The 8175-nt window shown below is 31.0% G+C and overlaps 1 long non-coding RNA gene across 1 annotated transcript; it reads right to left on the bottom strand.

Moving 5' to 3' along the window:
- Positions 1 to 1768: 1768 nt before the first annotated feature.
- On the bottom strand, positions 1769 to 2722 carry LOC112091468. Its single transcript, XR_002902153.1, has 3 exons — positions 2356 to 2722; positions 2198 to 2269; positions 1769 to 1974 (listed from the first exon to the last, which is right to left on the bottom strand). It is a non-coding gene; the product is annotated as an uncharacterized LOC112091468 (long non-coding RNA).
- Positions 2723 to 8175: the final 5453 nt, after the last annotated feature.

The raw sequence follows: 8175 nt of genomic DNA, 5'->3' as shown, positions 1-8175 counted from the left end.
TACAACCATACAAAAGGTTAGTTTTAAATTTTCATATATATATATATATTATGTAATATATTATACTTAAAATTATATATTATAGCATATTATACATAATATATTTGTTAGACTTTGGATCTAAAGATGGCCCAATTGGGCGCCCATAGTGGGCTTGACCTATGTGCCATTATTTATTTAATTAGAATTTATTTAATTAAATAAATAATCCCTAGTTATTAGGGATACCTATAATTGATAGGAATTTTTTGAATAAGGACCATATCACCGCATATTAGACATATTGAAACTGAGTCAAAAATATCATATACGTGATATTTTTCTCTTCTCCCTCTTCTTCTTTCTTCTTCACGTTCTTTATCGAGAGGGTTCTTGGACTGTGGATTAATTGTGATTGTTCGGGCTATGCCTTTGTAACAATCATACACCATGAGCAATCAAAGATGTGGTGAAGATCGTGTTCAAAGAGAATCGTGGCTAGAAGCATAGAGATCATGCTCGTAATGATGGAATATCGTGAGGCTTCTCGTGACGATTCATGGACTAGTGTCAAACCAGAAATCCGACACGGCACTATTGAAACGCTACTACATACATACCTAGGGTATTTTTGTTCCTTTAATATCAATTTTTTTAAAAAGATATATAATTAAACGGAGCAGGTAAACGAGGAATAGGGTCAGAGACATCTAAACCTATTGCCGTCCCGCAACTCACGACGAGTTAAAATTACAACCCGAATCCATTTAAAGTAGATTTTCTCATCCCGTTTAATACGGGTCCCCGCGAAAAAATAGGTTAAGAGGTAAAATTGTCATCCCTAATTTAAAAGATAGTTTTGGAGTTGTTTGAAAGGTGGTATCGTTCATCACAGTGATATTAGACATAGTATAAACATGATATTGAGAACTTAGTTAGGGGTCTTTTGCCAAAAGAAGCTGGGAGAGGACGTTCAAAGAGTGGTTTTATAACTCTTATCTTCATCTTCATTGAATATCATTGATTGAGTAAATGTAGGCGTAATTAAAATCTGGTGTCTTTTTACATATCATCTCAGCGCTCATCTTTTCATTTTCCTTTATTGTATAATCATTTGATATTTCTTCCACATTCATTAAAATTATTACTGGTATGCAATTATTGTCTTTATTGACAAAAAAACGCGTCAACAATTAGCGATAGTAGGAGGACCCTTCTTGGTCATTCCATTCCATATTGCCCTGAGCTGTCCTATGGACCAACAAATAATGGAAGCCTTTCCACATGGACCTTCTACCATAAAACACGGGGTATCAAAGCAAAGTCAACTATTCATCCGTGCCATGTTTGTATCGTTAGGATCGAATCTTCATTAGACTGAAATTCAAATACCATCGCTCTAAACGTAGTATTCCTTCAATCGCAAGTGTATTCAAGTTGTGCAACATTATTTTAGGCACAAAACTCAAAAGATTGAAGGGAAGACGACGCTGTGTTTTAATGGCATGAAAACAACAACAAGAGTAAAAAAAAAAAAAAAAAAAAAAAAAAGGAGGGAAAAAAAGGATATTGTATTCAACAAAAAAAAAAAAAAAATTGAAACAAGCAAGAAAATTTGATAGGGTACCCATTAGTTTTATATTTCTATTTAAGTGCACCAAAAGTTAATAATAATAATAATAATTGAACATAGAAAAAAATCAATTGGCATCCTAAGAAAAGTGGATGAATTTAATCTGTATGGACAATGTGATAATGTTACAAATGAAACTCATCTCCTTCTCTTCTTTCTTTTTAAATACCAAATGAAGGAGAATGATAACAATAATCATTTTTTCCGATCATATACCGTATAATTTTAAGGAAAATTATATTTATCCATCATTTCTTTGACACTTTCCGTCATTTCTACCCTATCCATCTTTTCTTCGTCCACGCTATCAGTGTGTACAGCGCCCCACTCGCTCCACAAGCTGTGATATATATTCATTATATCTATATATATATAGATAGATATCAATACACGAACATTCATTCAACCTCACCATATGTTATTAGATATATAACATCAGCATCCACACTCGCTGTGATCAATTCATTCACGAGTTTTCAATAATTACGTTTCCATTATATAAACACACAAATTTTCATTGAATAAATATTATTTTAAAACATTTACATCAACATCTGCATATATGTGTGTAAAACTTAAACTTACATGTGGATCCTTTGTCTACGATCTCAGCAATTCGGCCAAAGGTAACGCAAGGACACCAGAAAGTTAAGCAGCCTAGAAAGAAAAACAAAAAGAGGCCAAAGATCAGATCTGATTGGTTAATTTAATTTACGCTATTTGGGAATTTGAAGCTTAATTACAGTTTTTGACGTCGGAGAAGCAGTCGAAGAGAGGCCGGTCGACCAGGGGCCCAGAGCACGTGATGAGTACATGACGGTTTCTTGAGGGGAAAAAGCAGGCAAGATATTGTTGTTTTAATGGGAATGAAGTTGTGGATATGAGACCAGAAAAGTGGAGTGGAGAAGATGGTATTTATAGAAAGCTACATAGGATAGAGAAATGATAATTTAAGAGTATTAGAAGGTTATATTATTGTTTAGTGGCAGTTTTAGGTTTTGTGTAAATTTCTAACCATATAAACCGTAAATTCTAGATTGCACTAGTCACTCTGGTCTCATATTGTAGTTGTAGATCGTGTGAATTTCTAACCATATAAAAGTTTGTACAAGTGGTTGTCGTGCAAGTTTGTAAAATAAGAAGTAACCGCTGTTGTTCAAATAATAATAATAATAATAAATAACTAAAAGAGTACTGTTGTTGTAGGATAGTTTTTGTCAGCATATGATTGTGAATTTTCAGACAAAGGCTACCATCAACACAATAAATTAATTTTCATAGAACATTTGTAATGAAAAAAGAAAATCAATCCAATACTTCAATTGTGACGTTTTGAAAATCTCATTTTACTTAAGTTAGGAGTGTTTAAACACTTGACAAATAAAAAATAAAATTTTACGCCTTTTTAGAGATAGGGGCTTTCCAAGAATAGAGAGAGGGTGCATTCTGGGGTCGGTGGTCTGGTGTTTAGCTGGGCTGCCAACTTTCAAAGTTCTTTGGAAAGATTGCAGAGGTCAACGGCGTCAAGTTCGTGTCAATAGAAGTATGGGTAGTCACCGTGAGTGGAGCCGTTCAAGAGGAGGAAGTCATCGTTCCTCTACCGTAGATTTAGGACGCGTTTGTCGTGGGATTCCGTTGAAACTCTAGGTCGCGGAAGGGAAGCGAGGAAGGTGGACCGGCGCATGTGGCAGTCGCAGCCCGCCGAAGACGGCGCGTGAGATCCATGCACTGCCGTATTTCTGATGCTTCCGTTGCCGTTTCAGGTGCTTTTTTCTAACACCGCTCCTACAGTGTTTCACATATTTCCGACACTAAGGGGCTTGATTTTCCACCCAACAAACAAGCTCTCTAACCTTTTTTTTTTGTAATGTGCTTTAATCAGCCTAACTCACTTTGCTCCTCTCTCTCCCTCTCTCTCACAACAAAAACAGTGGGGGCCTAGGAATAGCACTAACTATTTGCATTGCATGGTCCTGAAACAAGGGAAATAGCCACGTTATCAGTTTTTTGTATATGTTTGGTTCTAGTCATTGGTCTTAAAGAGCAGAGAGATTCCCATCTCCAAAAAAGCGTCTTTGTTTTCTTTTTAAGAAACCAGCTCAGAAGAAAAAGAAACCTTGCACTTGGACGGCACAGAGATTCCACATCCCATTAGGGAGAGAAAAAAAAAAAAAAAAAAAAAAAAAACAAAAGTTCAAATAATGTCGTCAAAATTGTGGTCACCTTGACATGCGCATTTTTTTTATTTCTCTCTTTTATCAATTGTAGTTTTGTAATGTGCTCCATGTATTACCGTGTTAGAGACACCTGAAGAGTTTATTATTTATCAAATAATAAGAAATTTCATTTATACAATTTTTAAATTTATTTTTAAAAGAAATATATGTAAAGAAAATAATTGACAAAAAATTTAAGTAAGGACACATTTAAAAAAAATTATTTTAACTAACAAAAAATAAGATAAGAATACATGTGAAAAAAATTACTCTTATAGGAGTAAAGCGAGAAATAACATATTTTTAAGAAAACAGACAAAAAAAATTAAAATGTAAAAAAAAAATTCACAAAAATAAAGATAAAAAAGGTTAAAAAAAGTAAAGGATTACCACGTAGCAATCCTATAAAGAAAAATTTTGGCTCATTTATGTATTGTTAGATTAGTTAAAATCACGTGCTGTGTACAAGAGAATCCCTTGTGAATATTATTTTTTTTTAGTTATTTTAAAGTAGTTAAGCCTTCGTTTATATTTTTTTAGTTATTTAAAAGTATTTAAGCCTTCGTTTTAATTTTTTAGATTTATTTAAACCATAATTTATCACTTCTATGGGAAAGGAAATTATAATTTTATGGTTTGAATTACACCTTCATATCTTGTTTATAAAAGTAGATATACTAAATTTTACGTCCTAGTCAAAACACGTGTTTTGATATTATTAAAGAACAATGAGTTAAATGAAACAGATCAAATAATAATAAAAAAGAGCTAATTAGAGGATACATATGAGAAGGAAAAAGATGATTAACTAAAGTCACATTTGAGAAAAAAACTATTTCGATGGTGTATCAGAAAAAAAAACAAGAAAATTATATATAAAGGTCACATTTGAGAAAATAACTTTTTAGAAGATTGTTCGGAAAAATAAAAATTATTAGAGATACATTTGAGAAAAAATAATATTTTATTTTTCATAAAAAATAAATAGACAGAAATAAATGTTTCCATGTTAGATGTGTTTGCTGAATATTTTATATGTATAAAACATATAACATATTGTAGGAAAATAATTTTTATCGGAACAAATAAATGAAAAAGTAAATAAGAGTAAATATGAAAAGAAAAAGAATGTTTAAACAAGGATAATATCTAAAATTATTTTAATAAGGGCAATTAGAAAAAAAAATGAACTTTTAAAGGTCTAAATTAAAATGTACAAATTAGAAGAATCAAATATTTTAATAAATTATATTTCAAAATTTGATATATTGTTTTACAGTTTTAAAGAAAAAACTAAAACGAAAAAGAAAAGAGAAATAAAACACAATGTACAAAAAGGTTAAACATGTCCTGCAGGAAAAATAAGGTGTAAAAGAAAGAAAAGAAAATAAGAACACACAAAAAGACAAAATAGTGAGACCAAACTTTTGAATAGTGCTCAATGGAAACTCTCACTTATTTGGACTCCAGGTGTTTTACATATGGAGAGTATCCGTGTGTTATATTTTAATTATCGTGTTTTTATTAAAGCATATAAAGTAAAGTGTTAGGACGAGAAGCTAAAAAAATGTTTAAAAGGTTTAAAATGAAGAAATAAATGACTCTGAGAGAAAATATTTATGGAGGTCATACTTGATAAAATAACATTTTTGAGGATTATATGAACAAAAAAAATCAAATAAGGATGTGTTTGAAATAATGATTTCAATGGGGTAAAAAAAAATATTTTAAGGGCTATATTAATTAAATGTATATTTTAGAGGATTGAAATGAAAGTTTAGGAAACAAGGTAAAAAAAAATCAAATAAGGATGTATTTGAAATGATTATTTAAGTGGGGTAAACATTTATTTTAAGGGGTATATTTGTTAAATGTATATTTTAGAGGATTGAAATGAAAGGTTAGGAAAGAAAATTAAAAAAAAAACCACAAAAAGACAACGAATAATGTTTCTGAGTGTGTAAATAGTAAAGGTACTCATTCTTCTTATATAGTTTATAGTTTCTAGATTTATAGATATAGAAATATAAAAGAATCTCCTAAAAATGTTAAAACCATATACAAAAAAATAATTTCTGATAGGTCAAATTTTTAAAAATCAAATACTACCCTTATTAAGATTAATAGGGTATTAGTTACTATTTTGAATATTAATTTAATAAAATTAAACAAACACATTTTAAAACTTAAAATTTCAAAAATTCAACAAGCCCAAAAAAAAGTTGAAAAAAATGCTCATTTGGTATAATTTTAGTTAACTGATATTTAAGTTTATAGTCATTGGAGAAATAATATAGAGAAAAATATTTAACAGTATACATATAAGAAAATAACACATGAGAAGATTACCAACAAAAATAAGTAAAATTAAGCATTTATAAGGGTCATTATTGAAAAAAAAAGAATATTTTAGAATATTGCAAGAAAAATTAGTTAAGGAATATTTGAGAAACATTATTTTAATAAGCTATATTATAAAAAAAACTATTTTAATTTTACAAGTTTGAAAATAGAAGATATTTTAAAAATAAAATGTATACACTAAAGTACATATTTCCATAAAAATGTTTGTTTTAGTTTAGTCTTGTATATGTAAAGAATATATAAGAAGGAAAAATGTTTAAAAAACAATATTTTAAAAGAGCCATTAAAAGAGAAAGTATAGAAAGACTGAAATGGTGGAGACATATTTTGATAGGTAAAAAGTAGAGACTAAAAGAAACAAGTATTGTGAAAAAAAGAAAAGATCAAGGTACAATTGACATATATGGAGAGTCTAAGGAGCTCTTCGTTTCGTGGATTCAACTTGAGTAAGCCCAACTCAAGTTGAGTCCACGACCCAAATTGTTGTTCGGTGAGAGGAGTTAGAATTGTGATTCAAATCAAAATTCGAGTTAATGCCCGTGAATTGGAATTCAACCACTAATGGAATTCCATTAATTTGAACCAATTGCTACAGTACCCGAGTTCTGCACAACCCATGCTTTTTCTCTTGGATTCTCTGCGCGCCTCACCGTTTCTTTTGTTTTCTTCCCTCTTTCACCGACAGCTCTCTCTTCTCTGTCCATTCCCATCATCTACAGTGTTGATTCCCTGTAAATTGATTCCCCGATTCGACGAACACAACCCCGCGTGGTGAAGCTATAACCCAGATCTTGTTCCGTTTGAGCCAGATCTTGTTCTATTGACCGAGGAAACCTTTCCTTGCCGTTCACCGATTTGCCCAAAACGGAGAAAATAGCTCCAAGTAGTAGTTCCCGACATCCTCTGCTGGCCATTGTTCTATGTAGATGTCTTCGCCACCGTTGATCTCAACCTCTGCACCGCCGTAATTAGTGGAGATATTGTGTTGGTCGTAGGTGGGGGTGGAGAATTTTTCGTACTTCATCAGAATCACGTTTGGGGCTATTGACGGAGGAGCATACTCATTCTTCCACCGGATCGAACAAGGTAAATTTCTTGGCCCTCCTCGCTTTGCCATAGTGATTTGGTTACACATTTGAACAAATATTAAGTATAAAGTAAACTATAAATATGAAAGTATATGTTAACTTGTAAAGGAAAAAGAATATTCTAATGCGATAACATACATTATCATGGTTGTATATGTTGGGAATAGTGTCCTAGAAGTATGAGATGTAATAGGATATTTATTATTTAATTAATAAAAGAGTTTATTCATCATTTTATGTGCATATATTTATGAATATTTTATGAATATCAAATGAAAATTCCGTGATTATATATGTAACCTTAAACATTGTATATAAGTGTTATATACGAGAGGATAATGTTTAAGGATAATAATAAAAAACGTTGTTCATAATGAATTTAATTAAAGTTCGGAATCTTTAATTAAAATATTATTAATACATGTCATTCCCATTTAAAATGGAACGGTGCTATCCGCATTGTTAATATAGTGAGATATTGAATGAGTGTATCTCGCATAATGAGATTGTGTGGAACATGGACACAAACACAATATGAATTTCTAATAATTTCCATTAAGCATAGAAATTCTGATTGAGTCTATCGATGGTCATATATATAATGATCTTAATCCTGAATTCTTAACAAACTCCTATTTATGGTTTGTGTCTTTTGATTTACTCGGTACGGATTCTGAAACCCTGAATCCTATTCCTTGTATTTTGGAGACATGATGAAATAGGTAGCCGGGAATGTTATTATACGAGATGAAATCCATTCATTCTTGAGAAAGAAGTAGATAAATAATTCTCTTGAGTGTTGATTCGGTACTTGGATTAGTAAGAACGCTCTGGTTTATGAATGTGTTTTATGAATCACTATCCATTAGAGAATCAATGGTACTCAAGGATGCAG

The sequence above is a fragment of the Morus notabilis genome, unplaced genomic scaffold, assembly GCF_000414095.1.
Source record: "Morus notabilis unplaced genomic scaffold, ASM41409v2 Scaffold2508, whole genome shotgun sequence".
Lineage (NCBI taxonomy): Eukaryota > Viridiplantae > Streptophyta > Magnoliopsida > Rosales > Moraceae > Morus > Morus notabilis.
Note: the sequence above shows the minus strand (reverse complement) of the source record. Positions and strands in the feature narration are given on the sequence as shown.